Here is a 17026-nt window from a genome sequence, read left to right as displayed (position 1 = left end):
CCATCGATCGCCCACACCGTCCCGTCGCAGGCACCACCTTGTGGTGAGGCTCTTGTTCATGAATGTTTTACATTACCAAATTGATGTTTGTGTGATTTGGATATATGGTTACTTATATAATTATCTTACCCGTACGTTGTTTGTTATACATAGTGCCATGGTTTTGATATCCGTCCCCGTCGGCTCTCGTCCTTGTTATGATTCGGATGTGGTATATTCTCTTTTAAAACTAGTTGTTGCATTTCGTGTTTATGACAAATTATGCCCATCAAGTTGACATAGATATTTTTATCTAGGAGGTATGTGAATCGGAAATTCCAACCGACCCTATTGTTGAGAGGTTAAATTTAGTTGAAAGAGAATACGATTATTTGAAAGAAAAATTGAAAAGAATTGAGGGGGAGAAGATGGAATTGGAGTTGCATGTTGCCGATGTCATCGATGATCACAAGATCAAGATGAAGAAAATGCGGTTGAAGATTAGAAAGATTAGAAAATATGCCATTGATAGTGTGGCTTGGAATCATTATGCTGTTGGATCGATTGTTACCTTAGTTGCGATCTTGATCGCATTTGTTGTTGCATTTAAATTCTTTAGCTAGAGAGTTATTTGTATGTTGCATTTAATTAAGTGTTGTATATGAACTTTATGTATGAACTTGTATTAATTTGGTCTATTCGGTGTTGTGTAATGAAGATGAGCCGACAATGGATGTATGATGACCAATGCTCTCCCGAGTTCATTAATGGCGTGCATACTTTTCTGCTTGCCGCTGAGGCAAACAAGTGGACAGATGGTTTTATGCCTTGTCCATGTGCTGGCTGTAAGAATGGTCACAATTACTCTACGTTAAGAACCATTCACGTCCACCTATTTGAGTCCAGTTTCATGCCCCACTATAATGTTTGGACCAAGCACGGGGAAAGAGGGGTTATGATGGAAGACAATGAAGAAGAAGAGGACGACGACATCTATCCTGGCCATGGGTTCCCTGAATACGATGATACAACAATGGGAGAAGAAGCTGAGCCGGCAATGCGGGAAGAAGCTGAAGAAGAGGCATCACATGAGCCCGCTGATGATGTAGGTCGGGCCATTGCCGATGCAAAGAGAAACTGCACAGGTGATTTGGAGAGGAAGAAGTTGCAGCGCATATTAGAGGATCACAAGAAATTGTTGTACCCGAATTGCGAAGCCGACAAAAAAAAGTTGGGCACCACACTAGAATTGCTGCAATGGAAGGCAGAGAATGGTGTATCTGACAAGGGATTTGAAAAGTTACTGGTAATGATAAAGAATATGCTTCCAAAGGACAACGAATTGCCCGAGAGTACGTATGAAGCAAAGAAGGTTGTTTGCCCTCTAGGGTTAGAGGTGCAGAATATACATGCATGCCCTAATGACTGCATCCTCTACCGCGGTGAGTACGAGGGTTTGAACGCTTGCCCGGAATACGGTGCATTGCGTTATAAGATCAGTCGCGATGACTCTGGTGATGTCGAGGGCGAGCGCCCCAGGAAGAAGATTCCTCCCAAGGTGATGTGGTATGCTCCTATAATACCACGGTTGAAATGTTTGTTCCAAAACAAAGAGCATGCGAAGGCGATGCGGTGGCACGGAGAAGACCGTAAGAAAGACGGAAAGTTGAGAGTACCCGCTGACGGTTCGTAGTGGAGAAAAATCGAGAGAAAGTACAGGGAGGAGTTTGTAGGTGACCCAAGGAACATATGGTTTGGTCTAAGCGCAGATGGCATTAATCCTTTTGGGGAGCAGAGCAACAACCGTAGCACGTGGCCTATGACTCTATGTTTGTATAACCTTCCTCCTTGGTTGTGCATGAAGCGGAAGTTCATTATGATGCCAGTGCTCATCCAAGGCCCTAAGCAACCCGACAACGACATTGATGTGTACCTAAGGCCATTAGTTGAAGAACTATTACAGCTGTGGAATGGAACAGGTGTACGTGTGTGGGATGAGCACGGACAGGAAGAATTTGACCTAAAGGTGTTGTTGTTCGTGACCATCAATGATTGGCCTGCTCTTAGTAACCTTTCAGGACAAACAAACAAGGGATACCGCGGATGTACGCACTATTTGGATGATACCGATAGTATATATTTGGAGAGTTGTAGGAAGAATGTGTACCTGGGACATCGTCAATTTCTTCCGAGCAGGCATCCCGTAAGAAAGAAAGGCAAGCATTTCAAAGGTGAGGCGAATCACCGGACGAAGCCTTGCCACCGTACTGGTGCTGATGTACATGATAGGGTCAAGGATTTGAAGGTAATCTTTAAAAAGGGTCCTGGCGGACAACCTATTCCGAAGGACGCTGACGGACGCGCACCCATGTGGAAGAAGAAATCTATATTTTGGGACCTGCCATATTGGAAAGACCTAGAGGTCCGCTCCGCAATCGACGTGATGCACATGGCAAAGAATCTTTGCGTGACCCTGCTTGGCTTCTTGGGCGTGTATGGAAGACAAAAGATACACCAGAGGCACGGGAGGACCAGCAACGTATGCACGGAAAAGACAGCATACATCAGGGTCAGGCCAGCTACGCTCTTACCAAAGAAGAGATGGAAATCTTTTTTGAATGCCTGCTCAGCATGAAGGTACCGTCTGGCTTCTCCTCGAATATAAAGGGAATAATAAATATGGCAGAGAAAAAGTTTCAGAACCTAAAGTCTCATGACTGCCACGTGATTATGATGCAATTGCTTCCGGTTGCACTGAGGGGGCTTCTACCGGAAAACGTTTGATTAGCCATTGTGAAGCTATGTGCATTCCTCAATGCAATCTCTCAGAAGGTAATCGATCCAGAAATCATACCAAGGTTACAGAATGATTTGGTGCAGTGTCTTCAGTTTCGAGTTGGTGTTCCCACCATCCTTCTTCAACATCATGACACACGTCCTAGTTCACCTTTGCGAAGAGATTAACATTTTGGGTCCTGTATTTCTACACAATATGTTCCCCTTTGAGAGGTTCATGGGAGTCTTGAAGAAATATGTTCATAACCGTCTAGGCCAAAAGGAAGCATCGCGAAGGGCCATGAAAATGAGGAGGCCATTGAGTTTTGTATTGACTTTATTCCTGACCTTAAGCCGATTGGTGTTCCTGAATCGCGGCGTAAGGGCAGACTGGATGGAAAAGGAACGCTAGGAGGGGATCAAATAATATATATGGACGGGCCTTCTCTCACTGAAGCACACTACACAGTTCTACAGAATTCCGCCTTGGTGGCTCCGTATATGGAGGAACACAAGAATTTTCTACACTCCAAACACCCGGAAAAGTCTGACGACTGGATTACACGTGAACAAACGAGGACTTTTGCCAGTTGGTTGCAGAAACGTGCCATGCATGATGGCGATATTGAAGATGACCTGTACTCGCTGTCCCAGTTACCATCTTCGAATATAATGACTTTCAAAGGGTACCAGATAAATGGGAATACATTTTACACGATCGCCCAAGATAAGAAGAGAACCAACCAAAACAGTGGTATCCGCTTTGATTCAACAACCAGCATGGGAAAGAAAACATATTATGGTTACATAGAGGACATATGGGAACTTAACTATGGAGGTGGTTTGAAGGTCCCTTTGTTTCGATGCAAATGGGTCAATATGACACGAGGCGGGGTAACGGAAGACCCGCAGTACGGAATGACAACAGTGGATCTCAACAATCTGGCGTATGCAGACGAACCATTCGTCCTAGCCAATGATGTGGCGCAGGTTTTTTATGTGAAAGACATGTCTACCAGGCCGAGAAAAAGAGAAGATAAGGAAGCGAATGGATCATACGACGAGCCAAAGCGCCACATAGTTCTTTCAGGGAAAAGAAACATGGTGGGAGTGGATGACAAGACAGACATGTCAGAAGATTATGAAAAGTTTGATGAAATTGCTCCATTCACAGTGAACATTGATCCAAGCATCCAGTTAAATGATGAAGATTTTCCATGACTACGGTGCAAAGGGACACACGTGAAGAAAAGTTTTCACATCCAAAGATCCAGGATGTGATTGGCTTCACTATCATCACTTTTTTCTGTGTTTCACACCCAGGAGGGAATCTCTATAATAGTTAGGGTAGTTATGTGTTTTGGCATTTGAAACGTGAAGAAATTTTATGTGCAAACAAATTGTTTCATGCATTTACTAATTTTTTCATGCAAACAAAATTTAACTATTCAAATTTGAAAATTACCGGCACTAACCTAAAGCAAAAATATTCACAAAGAAACTCTATATACAGCAAAAGACAACTCAAAAATAAATAAAACAAAAATAAATAAAACAAAAATAAATAAAGCAAAAAAATTTAAGAAAATAAAAAAGTCCGCCTAATGGGCCAGAGCGGCCTGCATACGACTAGAGTTCTGGTTGGCCAGGATGCAGGCCCACAATGGCCCAGTAGGCCCACAGGGAAGAACAGAATAGGTAGGCCCAGTAGGCCTGCTTTGGAGAGGAGCTCGAGAGAGCTACCGCATTGGGGCTTATAAACCAGTGAGGATGCCCCTCGGCTAGCGAGTTGGGACTAAACTTCCGCGCCCCTCGCCTGGCAGCGTCCCCCCTTTAGTACCGGGTCGTGGCTCCAACCGGTACAAAAGGGTGGGTCTTTAGTACCGGTTGGTGCCACCACCCAGTACTAAAGGGTGGGCACTTCCCGCCGCTTGGCCTGGCTAAAACAGACCTTTAGTATCGGTTGGTGGCTCCAATCGGTACTAAAGGTGCCTTCTATATATACAACACTTATGAAAAATTTCAGTTTTTCATCTCTCCCTCGGCTTCTTTCTCCTCTACCCCATCGCCGCCGCCCCTCATCGCCGCCCCCGTCGCCGTCGCCGCCCCTCGTCACCGCCCCCGTCGTCGTCGCCGTCGCCGCCCCTCGTCACCGCCACCGTCGCCGTCGCCGTCCCTCGTCGGCGCCCCCGTCCACGTCGCCGCGCCCAGCCCCGTCGCGCCGCGCCGCGCCCCGTCGTCCCGTCGTCCCCGCCCGGCCCGTCCCCATCCCCGTCGTCACCGCCCCGTCCCCATCGTCCTCGTCACCGCCCGCCTCCGTCCCCGTCGCCGCCCCCCGTGGCCGCGCCTCGCCGTGAGCTCCTACCCCGGCCGCCATGTCCACACACACACACACACACATTAGTATTTTAGTTATAGAATTTTTTTTCTGTTTTTTAGTTATAGAAATGTTAGAAATATCATCAATTCTGGCCATGGGTTCCCTGAATACGATGATACAACAATGGGGGAAGAAGCTGAGCCGGCAATATGTCCGGAGCCAACCTTTGATCGAGCCATACAAGGTCAAGAACCTCCCAACGAGAATGTATGAATTGCATTAATGGTACATGAACATTACCAAGATTTCCAATCAAGAGTCCCTCATGGTGAATATCAAGCATGAGCATTACTACCATGAGAAAACTCTGGCAGTTGAGTATTCAGAACTATTTCAGTTATAGAATCAAGACGCACTCGGCAAGTCTATCGTCAGTTGCTAGTCTGTAAGTGATTTTTTTTCTGTAATTTAAGTCTCAAGCTAGCTATGTAGTGATAATTTTGATCAATCATTATCCTCACTATATTCTTTTCTGTGGTATTATATGCAGGATGAAGATCTATGAAACAAAAAAATCTGGACGCTATGGCATTGGGTTCATTGACCCAAATACCATTAATGAGTACACATGGAATCTTGCAAATTATCAAGCAAGTGTAGAGGAAAGCTTGCTAGAGTTCTTGAAGCGCCTCAATACTAATGAAGATATACTACTTCCTTACAACTTCATGTGAGTCACACTGTCTTGTAATACAAATTTTGTTTTTGCTTACTAGCGAGCTAGATGTTAATAATTAAGTGTATACGGTTTATGGTAGTTGATTAATTTTATGCACATGCCCACTTAATTAAGACATGCAAACGTGCATGCAGTTTCCACTGGATCTTGTTAGACATTGAAGTCGAGGAAGGAAGAGTTGAATTACTGGACTCACTACATAAAGAAGATAAAGACTACACCATCGTGAAGGGGATAGTCAACAGGTAATTTCAATCATTATTATATATCTCAGCCTATTATTAGTTTGTCATTTCCTGATATGAACTATTTAATAACCCCTTTATTAATTTTCTTTGCCGGCGGGCAGGGCTTGGGCAAAGTTCATCAAGATGACTCCAGGCAAGTGGGCAAAAAAGTTGTTTTGGCATCGACCAAAGGTAAGTAATTAAGTAGTATTAGCTAGCTACCATCTCTTTAATTCTTGTTTCAATATCATTACTTAATTATCATGCTTGATTAATCATTGTCTGGTTCAATTCCATTCTCGTAAAGGCCCTGAAGCAGGCGTCGGGGAATGATTTGTGTGCATTCTACGTTTGCGAGAACATTCGCATGATGGCATCCGAAAGGAGTAGATCTGAAAGACAGGACTGGGTACGTTTTTTAAAACACTATTCATACCATTATCGATATCTAGTCACACAACTAAAAGATGCATATTGGTCTCCTTCTTAATAGTTCAGAGAGGTGCGGGATAAGCTCCTACCAGCGGACCGCATACTAGCACTTCAAGAGGAAATAGCCGGATTTTTGCTCGACCAGGTCATAAATCCTAAAGGAGAATACTGTTACCCGCTACCGCCCCCATGAACCACTTGTCATCGTGCTGCGGAGGCACCAAGGCAACATGTAGGAGAAATTGTATATGTATATACATGTGTATGTGTGAATAATTAATGGTGTTGGTTGTGAGACATTCGATGATATATATTTGTATATATATGCGGTTCTACGTACGAGAAAATCTATTTATATATATGCATAACGTGTACAATTTGTAGTATCGTGAAATATCAGTAAATAAAAAAATTAAATGGAAAATAAAGTCAAAACTCCCTCAAACATTTAGTACCGGTTGGTGTTACCAACCGGTACTAATATCCTACACGCACCCGGCCCTGGCTCGTGCCACGTGGTGACACTTTAGCGCCGGTTCGTGGCAAACCGTACTAAAGGGGGGGACTTTTAGTCCCCACTCTTTAGTGCCGGCTGCCGAACCGGCACTGAAGGCCGTCACGAACCGGCACTAAAGACCGGTTCTGCACTAGTGTAGTTTTAGTTCGAATTAACAAATACACTTAGGTAGTAAAAAGATTGTGCTATTCAGAAAATAAACAAATACTCAGCTAGTTTGTACTAATTGAAGATGGAACTTTTCTTATTCCTTACATAAACCTCCTTCCGGAATCAACTGTCGCCGAAATGAGTGTTTCTACATACTGAAACACATCTAGATACATTCATTTTAGCGACACTTAATTCTGGACGGAGGGAGTAGGAGTTACTGGTGGCCTTGTTCTTGAACCGATCGACACAAGTAGATTTCAGCCTAGCCAGGGGTAAATAATGCCCTGAACGTTTCCTCGTAGTCCCTTTTGAAACATGCATGCAGTTCCAAATCTCTTTGACAAAGAGGCCAACGACTGGGGAGAGTAACTCCATGTTTATGTCATTTGCAAGAGGAAATAGAACTTTGTTTCAAACACACTTTTCTAGAAAAGGACTTAGGTTTACTGACATGTTATAAAAATAACAGTGTGCAGTTTTCAAAAGAAAGTATATATGTGCACTTTTCCAACTTTGTTGCATGCTATTCTTGTGGCCAATACTAGATCTACAAACCAGTGCTCACTGCAGCATGTGCAAAGCAAAGTGCAGAATTCTATTGATATATTCCCATTCTTGGGGGTTTGTATATAGAAGCATGCAGTTCTCACAACTTGACATTTTCAAGTATTGAACACGAAAAATAGCACAGCTATCGATGTGTATGGACTTACCAGCTTTTGATCAGACTGGAAGCTCTTGTAATTCTTGTGCGTTTATGAGAACTATTGTTAAGACATTATAAATCGTTTTCTCACATTGAATTGATCAAGTGAACAGTCTTTTAACATTGCCCATAATTAATCATGATAAGTGATGCGTCGCTGCTGGCAAGCATTTCCCATGGACGATCGGATCAAGACCTGCTGTTAACTGCTGGCTCCATGTGATGCATATGATTTAAATAATTCATACCTCACTGAGGACAGCAAGCTTAATCTGATTATTTATGATGACCAAATGGTTCTCCTTTGGGATATGGCCCTTCAACAAACAATGGCCACACACATACACAAGCTGTTTGTTTATTCCTTTTCTGAACTATACAGAAAGATAACAAAGCTTTTATTGTTTTACTCAAGACAAGAAAAGGATTGCTCTGGCTGGCTGGCTTCTCCTAACAGCTAACCCAATAAGAGTTTAGTTTCGACAAAGTGGCCGCCGTACCTACCGGCAAGTTGGTGTTAGAAAAGGAAGACTGGAGGGTACTTGAGTGAGTCAAGCACGGCAATGGTAAGCATCCACCTTCTTTCTTCAGTACAAAACAAACTTTTGCCGAACTATTTAGATAGTAACGCTTTGATTGTGGCATCCATTTGTCAGGCAGCACAAGTGATTGACAGGGACTACCTACCAACAGCTGAAGCTGGGAGGGGATCCACATTCCACACTATATATGAAATCATCAACGATCGAAGATGTTGATGATTTGCAAAACGCACACATATGATTACAAGCTGGGAGGCGATTAGCGGCTATTGATTTGTTGATTATTACAGGTCCGAATTCTTACCCACAAGCACGAAAAGGGGGCAAGAGGATATATATCTGTAAAGATCTGTAAATGGCGAATTCACGCTAGCAGTCATGGAGAGCTGGAATATTGGGTTGCTTACCTTGTTGCCGGCCGGGCGATGCCAAAGATCTGCAGTACGCCCTCCGGCCAGGGCCACCATTGTGGCCGAACCTGTGCGCACAGGGGCAACACTCGCGGCGCCGCCGGCAAGACAAGCCCTCGCCGGTGGCACGGTCAGTTAGACAGCAATGACAACGGGTCACCGCGAGTAAGATCTAGCAGTCATGGGGAGAATTCGCGATCTTACTCTGAGGCCTGAAGCGTTTTCTGCGGCCCCATTTGACGGGGCCCACTAACAGTACATTGTTTCCAGTTCTTTCTCTCTTTCCTTTCAATAAAGGATATAAAAAAACAATTCTTTCAACAAATATAAATCCAAATTTTGTTGTAAAAAAATATAAATCCAACTTTTATATTCACGTTCTACTCATTTCACAAATCAGTTTGAATAGGAAAATGAATGTCACATATACAAAAATTAAAATAAATAGATAAAAACAAAATCTAAATCAAAAACTAAGAGTACAAACACGAATAACAATGAAATAAGGAAAATAAATAAAAAATAAGCATACATGTAAAAAGTGAAAATAAACAACAATGGAAAAATGTAACCCCATTAGTTGCGACAGACGGAAAATAATATTAACCATGGGTCAGCACTATTCGTTTTTCTCCCAAATCATTCCTTAAGGGTTGCCCTTGTATAAGGTCACTCGCATCTTCTCAGGCGCTTACATGTGCATCTCTTGTCCCAACCTGAGATTTTTTTTCCTTTTTCGTACATTCGTCTTCTCTTAGAATCATGTGTCCAAATTTTGAACCGTTTTCATCTTTGATGTCTTGCGTCGAGATCTTCAAAATTAGATCCCATGTTAATAAAATTTAACGAACTTTCTTCACACACAAAAAAATGAAAAAAAATAACTAAAAAATATAATAAAACCAAAAACCAAAAAATTGCCAAAAAAATCCAATGATAAAAAACGGACGAAAAAACCAGGAGGTAGAAGCACATTTTTTTCTTCATTTTTTTCCTTTCCGTTATGCTTCTTGTGAAAATTAATATGTGCCTCCACAAAAAGCAAAATATGTGCCTTTTCCTTTTGTGTGTTTCAGACGGAAGCAAATATGTGCTTCTCATGAAAGCTTATTTCTTTTTCGAGAAGCATAGTTATGCTTCACGCGGAAGCAAATCTGTGACTCCACGAGAAGCAAATATGTGCTCCTCATGGAAGCGCATATTTTCCCCTTTTCGGACAAGCATAGTTGTGCTTGACGCGGAAGCAAATTGATGATGTTATGGATATATCATTGGAGCCACGTGGGATGTTGGATATAGGTGGTTGAATGCTTAGATAATTTGACTTTACCAAACTCGTGTTTTTTTTATGTAATAGTAGATTTGTGGAAAAATCATCATACCCTCCAAGGGAGAATGACTACTGATCGAGCCCTTCTCGTGGGCTTGGCCCAATAATGGGTACTTGCGATAATGATGATTTTATAAAACATGTATATTTAGGTTTAGATTACAATTTCTTTTGTATATTTAGCGCTCAAAAAAATGTAAAACATGTATATTTAATAGTTTTTATTGTTCACAAAAGAGGAACTGATTTGGATCATAAGGAAAACCTGATGTGTTAGGCAAACAATTTGCACGAAATATGTGAATAATTACACTAACATGGACTTACCTTTTCTCATGAAAAAAGATCATTAGATCAAGGCTCCTCATAGCTGGCTAACGTTTGCGAGCTAGGGTGGCAGTTCCGAACTCCCCGATGGCATTTTTTGTGTATTGTGTGAACTGGGGTGACATTTTGCAAAACTTCCATGGTAGTTCCTTCTTTTTAGTTTTTTTTTTGTCTTTTCTTTGGGAAAACTGACATCCATCAAATGTAGATCGTGTGGTTCAGGGGGTTCGCTGGCAAAACGTCGCTTACTGATGTTCGTCAGCTAAGGTTTCCGTAGATCAAACATCCACACGCTCGTGTTAATCTCAGGTTCCATTCATATTGGACGGACCAGATTTCGCTGAAAGAGTTAAACAAGGAAGCTTGCACGTATGGCAAAGCACGCAGACACCACACCTCGTCCTTTCTCATTCGGCGTCGCCGCCAGCGGCGGCTGGATGGAAGGAGGAGGCCGGCGACGAGGAGGAGAAGGAGGCGGAGGACCCGATTGCTTTTTTGAAGAAAAACTAGGGACCTGATTGCATTTTTAGCCCGTTTATGTGTGGGGTCGGGCAGTCAGATTCGCGTTTAACCCAGGCAAAGCGAGCAGTTTTCACACTTGGTAGTTTTTTGTCACGGATTAATAAAAAAATGGTAGTTTTCGGGATAAAATCGTAAAGTGGTAGTTTTCTGTCACGTTTCCGCGAATTGTGATAGTTTTTGGTTAAATACTCTTCAGGAACAGAATGCACACTCCCATTCATGGTGTGATGTGTGTGTATACCTGTGCATGTTTGATTGAATTTAATTTGTATTTCAGTTTAGGTTCAAATGAGAAATTTTGCATCCTAATTATCTCAATCGATCCTTATGGTATACTTATTTAGCATTATTTTACGTTCATTCGTGCATAGGGTTCTCAACATGCACTAGTAGAAAAACACCTAATAGTCCCGGTTCGTGAGGGCCTTTAGTCCCGGTTCATGAACCGGGACTAATGGACCGTTACTAATACCTCCACCCATTAGTCCCGGTTCAAACAAGAACCGGGACTAATGTGCCTCCACGTGGCTCTGTGCGCCGAGCCCAGTCAGGGGGCCTTTGGTCCCGGTTGGGACCAAAAGTCCATGTTTTTTTTGGAAAGTGGCTGCTTTAGAGGTTTTGAGTTTTTTTTCTACTAGTGTTATATTAGCTAGCTAATAGAGAGAAGTGTCCTCTCTTATATCTTCGTCCTCGGTTTACCAACGCTGCTGCTATATATGTTCATTTTACCCGCTGATATAATAACTCATGCATGCTCGCATACATCAGCATATATAATAACAAGTACTCGTCCTACTAATCATGCATCATCATACAACTTCTACTCGTTATTAATAATAAGTCATACGATCATCATCCTCATAGTCATCGAACCCGACCCTACATAATTGTTCTTAACACATGATCATCAGTATCAGGTAGGACCTAAACACCCTTAAGGTAAAATAGCATAAAACAATATAGACCCTGACTCTCCATTATGAAGAATGGCGATCATCCTGTCTCCAATTTTTGCCCTTCGCTGAATGTTGCTTCCAAGAAGCTCCTTACGACTGTCCATACATTTTTTTCATTCTTTGATTGTCATATCTCCACTTCTTTTAGAAACCCGGTATGGATAGTTCAGATTCGTAGGAAGACCTGGTTGTATGTTTAAAATATGAAGGCTACCGTGTGTATACATCAGATGAGGCACACAATCATTCGGGATTATCTGTTGAAAAACATAATAATAACTTCGTAGTTAGCAATGATATGATGTACTAGTTTTAGAAGTGTGCAAAAAGATGCACGGATGTCGTAATAGTAAAAAATCTTACCAGGGTATCTCCATGGTAGTTACCGTAGTTCAACAGGTGCACTAGTGGCACGTATTGACCATAATGTTGAGGAGTTCGATTGTAGACATTGTAATTATCAAGATCAGTACATAATGTGACCAGATGATTTTTCTCCTGATAAGTTAGTTCGGAGCCTTCGGTGTAGTAGGTTCTGTCTACCATCTTCCGCACATTCTTTGAAGAATGAAAATAAGCTGTCAATGGAGAATAAGTTGTCAACTATTTTAAAATAAACAATATAAATTACTTAATAACTATGTTAAGCTCACATGGGGGAAGAATTGGAGGTGTATCCACAAGGACGAAAATCATAGGTATCTCTTGCTCGATTGTAGGATCACCAAGATCCATGGTAACAAGCATACCCTCATCAAAACCATACATCTTGCAAAGTGCTTTCCAATTTTTGGACCCAAAATGGGTTACACTCTGAGCATTGTACAGCTTTACTTGAAAATCCACACCATGATGGGTACTTAGGATAATTTTTTTGGTTTCGAAACTTTCATGGTCTTCAAAACACATCCTCTCCAAGACATAGCGTCTTGCAAAGCATGGAATAAGCTAGTCGAATTGGAAAAGATGAAAAATATTGTCATGATTAAAATAGTTGAAGTCATGAGTAATTACGAAAAAATGTTGCAGATACCTAATCATCGGTTGCGTATCGTATGAACATCGAAGGTCTCCTCGAGCTTAATGCTGAAGCGACGATCTTCGTCCAGCTCAATGAACCTGTTGCAGATACCTCGGTCGTCGTGGCACCAGTCGCACTCCCCCGGGCGGTTTTCGTCGTCCGAGTACGACATTTCCGGCCTATGTTCATAATTCAAATATTAAACTAGATTATTAATCACGGGATGACTATCGGTGATGTACGTAGCTCCTCCTTTCATTTCCGAGTGCATTATTACATCAAATTGTCTAGCACACGGGAATGAAGGAGAACTTATCCAATATGAGCATTCAGTAAGCAAAACCAAATCATAAAATAAGCAAAACCAAATCATAAAATAAAGTATTATTCAATAATTATAAGCAAAAGTACATCATCTCTTGGTGTCCGTACATCGTCGAATATTATCACTAATATAGCATCACTAATACAACTAGAACCATAGCGCCCGACGGGTATCGACGCGGGTGGTGGACACCCAAAGATAAGAAACCATCACAGGATAATAGCTCCAGTGAGATTCCTGGAGAACCTGCCAGGTATTGTCGAACCTGCCCTCCAATGCAACCATGTAGCGACGGACGTGCTCGTCCTTCTCGCTGACACGGTGACGTACCACCTCCGCGGTGTCCGGAAGCCTCGGCACCGTCACTGGACCACGCGACCGCCACCAAATAAGGATCGGGTCAACAATGGGCTGCCTCCTCACCAACCTACGTCCCCCGGAAGGTAGCACCTCTCAATACCAGCCCGGCGGAGCCCAGTCCCGAACATGGCCATGATCTAGCAAGCCTCCACCGCCGAGTCGACGACGACGAGGATGCGGGATAGGCATCGCCGACGTCGATGCGGGAACTACTTCTATATATAGTTAAATAAAGTAGTTTTATTAATTAAATAAACTAGCTAGTTCAACTACTAAACTCTTACTATAAATAAATAAAGTAGTACTTAATAAAAACAAACTACTTCTATATATAGTAAAATAAAGCAGTTTATTAAATCAACTAGCTAGTTCAACTATATATGAAGCACTTACTATAAATAAAATAAAGTAGAATTACTAAAAATAAACTAGTATTTTTCTAACTAATTATATTAAACACTTTCTCTTTTTATTTTTTCCATTTTTCTAAATACGTACTATGAACAAAAAAATCATTAAAATTCTATAAACAAAATTACAACAGAAAAAAATCATAAAGATTCTATGAACAGAAAATCTATGAACTACACATCTAAATTACTACACATCCAACAAAAAAATCTATGAACTACAAAAAAATCTAATTTGTCTTGCATGAATCCAAGTATTATCGATCGAGTGCTTCTCAACGTTTGTCTTGCATGAATGCAGACGCTAGCTGCACAGGACAAATTGCTCCGGTGGTAAAAAGAACACCAAATGCTGCTAACCTTTCTGAACCTCGATTTATGTAAGGAAATGACCAGTCTAGCATACGCCTGCGGTAGCTACTTGCATGTTTTTCCACTATCAGCCTATCCAGGAGATAGTCAAAAACTGCCTTATGCACGTCACATCACAGATTTTGGTAGATTCACTTTTCACTATCCTCAGCACTAAATGGGCAACAAAACCTTCTTGTGCTTGTTTCTGATTCAGCACGCAGAACCGTCCAACACAATCTGAACGCACACATTACTTGTTGTTAGAGATATGACATGCAATCGAACACGATGAAGAACGAAATCAAACACAGGGACACAAGAATTTAACTTGGAAAATCTCTCCAACACGAAAGGGAAAAGACCACGTGCGCCAGTCAGCAAATCTTCACTATATCGGGGAAAGTTATAAATGACGGAGATTTACAACCGAACAACCTAACTCGTGCGGTGGCTTACAATAGATATATGTATATACTATATAGTAGAGGTGACCTAGCTAGATCAATACTGATCCGTACAACATAACACTTGCCAGGAGAGAAGAAATTAAAACACGGTGAAACTCACATCAGAGACGACATCAGTTGGCTGCCATAGCGTGTGTGCGATGCCTGTCGATCTATGAAAGGGAAGAAAACATATTACACTTCATCAGTTTTTAGACTCGGCACATCGACCAAAAATTTCGCACCTAATGCTCCAGCAGCAGTACACATATATATATAGGAGAATGAAACAAGGAGCCGTAACTTATTTCTCAGGCATGGATTGGAAGACCTTATATATATATATCCATCAGGTTTGCATGTTAACAACCGGAGAGATCACAGATACAGCACCTGCACAAACATTTACATGCCAGTTATCGGTCTGCGTCATCAGTGTGGGCGACATGGGTGGCCTCCTGATCCACTTTTTCAGCGAGCCTTTCCCCAAGCGTCCTCACTTCGCCGCTCGCCACCGGGCTTGCCCCCGCTGCCGACGGCGGCGGCGGGGGTCTGTTCCTGTTGCTGTTGGACGGTGCATTACGATGTACAGTAAATGGCTTGGTGCAATATAGATGGCTATTGTGCAACAGCGGCAGCAGTTCGCGGCCCGTAGGGGTGGCAGCGTGCCTTCGCAATCCTTGAATCCATCGGGTTTCAACTTTCAAGAGACACCCAAGTAATAGAGGAAAGGTAGGACATCCAGCAACGCCATGTCCCTTGATCTGGAGAGCCGGTACTCCTCCAGAGGCACCTCATTGGTGTCGTGGCAGCGGGATGATGCGGTGGCCAGGCCATCCCCTAAGCCGCATGCTGCGATGTGGTGGTGGCCCTGTAGTAGATGCCGCCGTGGCCCTCGCAAGCGATCTGGTCTGCGCGCTGCTTGGCGGTGTTGGCCGTGGCGCTACCTTCGGGGATGCATAATCGGCTGGACGCTGGGTGCCGAAAGGTCAGAGGGATTTGGACCTTCTGATCCGGCAAGTTTCGTGATCTGAATCGGTAACGGCGATGCATGACGGCGCTCATGTCCTCCACGCCGGTGTAATCTGCTGCCACGAGCAAGGATGACGAAATTAGTGACGGCATGTGGTGATTTTGTCTCATGCAGATCGGTCATCGCTGCCACTTGGGAGGATGGTGCGTCCCAAACTCGGGATTTTGGCGGTGCATGGCCTTCCTCACTCGTCAAAGTCTACGTCCCTTGTGTTATCGGGGTCGTGAAAAGTGGAGGAGATAGCATATGATGGCTCTGATTTGTGGTGCTTTTTGGAGTACCCGATCACGAGCTCCATGGAGAAAACCCTAGGTTTGTCAATACCCGGCAATGATGGTGTTTTTTTTTCCGTTGTTACCTTGTTGAAGGCATTGGTTGAAATTTGCTCGGACATGATCTTCCAAGTAGAAACTCATGATTTGGCCTTCGAAGGTTGGATCTAGGCGTTGCTTTTGGAAAACCTTTCTCGTACTCATTGTGTTGTCAAAATACAAATGGTGTTGAGGGTCATTGTTGTATATCATCGATCGCTGCTGTTTTGATCTCTTCAGGCTTTTTTTTCTTTTTCTCTCTTCGCCTTGGCATAGCTTCGGTCTTTTATGACTTAGCTCTTTGCTAGCATGTGTGTTAGTGTTGGCTGCAGTGTGTATCCTACCTATGCAGAGATCAGATGTGTGCTGATTATGATTTGAGCCCCCGATGCTATATTATGTGTCAATAAAATACGCCCTTTATCCAAAAAATATATCCCTTGCATACTTACAGTCATCATGTGTGCAAGTTAAAACATGTGGATGCATCAACCATTTTGTTGGTTAGGAAGATGGCTTGTTTACAAACTGGGCTATCTGTGCAAGTCCCAACAAATTTATTTTAAATATTGGGGCTTGTGTGTTAGGAGGATTGGAACTTATATTACTCAAAGGTAAAGGGAAATAAGCAAGAAACGCCATATACAATGGTTTCTTTGCAAATTGTGGGTGCTGTTTAGGTAAAGAGGCTATGGATGATATGGATAAAAGGGGAGCTCGCTTTGGCTGCAAGAGTGTATCCACTAGTTGCCTAATTTGCTTTAGTAAATTGAGCAATTGGTATTATTATAAGAACAAGACCAAGACTAGAGGCTGTGCGTGCGGGGTCCA

The sequence above is a fragment of the Triticum aestivum genome, chromosome 1B, assembly GCF_018294505.1.
Source record: "Triticum aestivum cultivar Chinese Spring chromosome 1B, IWGSC CS RefSeq v2.1, whole genome shotgun sequence".
Lineage (NCBI taxonomy): Eukaryota > Viridiplantae > Streptophyta > Magnoliopsida > Poales > Poaceae > Triticum > Triticum aestivum.
This window is presented reverse-complemented; position numbering follows the sequence as displayed.